Source organism: Macadamia integrifolia, chromosome 8, assembly GCF_013358625.1.
Source record: "Macadamia integrifolia cultivar HAES 741 chromosome 8, SCU_Mint_v3, whole genome shotgun sequence".
Taxonomy (NCBI): domain Eukaryota; kingdom Viridiplantae; phylum Streptophyta; class Magnoliopsida; order Proteales; family Proteaceae; genus Macadamia; species Macadamia integrifolia.
The window spans coordinates 32,851,847-32,853,417 of NC_056564.1; the positions used below are offsets into that span (position 1 = coordinate 32,851,847).

Sequence of the window (1,571 nt, forward strand, 5' to 3'; positions counted from 1 at the left end):
TTTATTTTAATGGTCTCCCTTTCCCTAAAGCCAAGTAGAGAAACCCTTGTAAGAGTGACTCTCTGGTCAAGTAGGGAAGCTCATAATATGATGCATCCCTCGGGCTAAGTAGAGAAACCTACTTGTGAGTCTCTCTCTAGCTTTATCCCCTTTCTTTTACTTTATTTTTATTTCAGCATTTTTTTTCCTTTATTTATTTATTTATTTTTTTAATTGCGTGGGTTGTTTATTTTCAGTTATTTATTTATTTAATTTTAATTGCGTGGCTTGTGTCTTCAAATTCTTAGATGACGAATGGTTAGGACGTTATTTTTAGGACGGTAATTAGAATTAGATCACAACCATTAATCAGTTCACTTTCGCATTATTAAAAGAAATAAAAGATAAAGTGGCTACTCTCCCTGTGTTCGACCCGTAGCTACATTGATCCGTACGCTTGCAGTTACATTTTAAATCTCAAACAAGTTTTTGGCGTCGTTGCCGGGGAGACAGTTCCATGTTATTTTTCACTTTCTTTTGGTAAATCGGAGTGCTTTGTTTGCTTTGTTTTATATTTTATTGAATTCCTGAGAAGAACAACTTGCAATAATAGTTGTATCAGTGGAGGTCGCCATGCCTCACAGTATGATAAAGACAGGTTTCGCCCTGTAGCAGTACCTCAGGAATTGACCTGAGCAACCCCGGATCCCTGCCGGTAAGCTCCCAAAAAAAAAATCAAAAAAAAAAAATCGCAAAAAAAAATTAAAAAAAAAATCAAAAAAAAAAAAAAAGTTTTGCTATCCATTCTTTTGTGCTTGTCTTACTTTAGTTGTGGGAAGTTTTTATGTTGCATGAGTGTTAAGTGGGTACGTAATACTAAGAATCGGTTAGAAAGAAGAGATCCAACAAGTAGTGACCCGATACGTTTGCTCTCTTTAAAACCCTTCAATATGGGAGACCAACAGCAAAACCCTTCACCTAAATCTCTGAAAGATAGGTTCTACCCTGCTAGAACAGCCCAACCTTCCTGTATAGTTCTACCACAAGCCCAGGGCAATAATTTTGACCTCAAATCTCAATACATCACTATGTTGCCCCACTTCCATGGGTTGACCTCTGAGGATGCATACCTATTTCTAAGGGAATTTGAAGAGGTATGTGTTCTAATTAAGATCCAACAGCTTTCCGATGATGCTGTTAAGCTTAGGTTTATCACTTTTGCATTGAAAGACCAAGCTAAGAAGTGGTTGTATGGATTACCCACAAATTCCATAACCTCATGGGAACAGTTCACAGTTGTCTTCCTTAAGAAGTTTTTCCCAACTCACAAGACCAATAAGCTTAGAAGTGATATCCTTCAGTTTAGGCAAAAGCCTAGTGAGTCATTTTCCAAACTTATGGAGAGATTCAAGGATCTACTCCAAGAATGCCCTCACCATGGCCTAGACCTATGGCATTTATGTCAAATAATTTATGAGGGTATTGATTACCCAACTAAACAAATGATAGAGTCTATGTGCCCTGAGGGATTCACATCCTTTACAGATGAAGGAAAAGCATGAGAATTCTTATTTGACTTAGCTGACAAAACC

At 37.2% G+C, this 1,571-nt stretch overlaps 1 non-coding gene across 1 annotated transcript; it reads right to left on the reverse strand.

The window, feature by feature from the left end:
• Nucleotides 1–1,316: 1,316 nt before the first annotated feature.
• LOC122087821 lies at nt 1,317–1,423 on the reverse strand. Its single transcript, XR_006142885.1, has one exon. It is a non-coding gene; the product is annotated as a small nucleolar RNA R71 (small nucleolar RNA).
• Between the last annotated feature and the right edge of the window lie 148 nt (nt 1,424–1,571).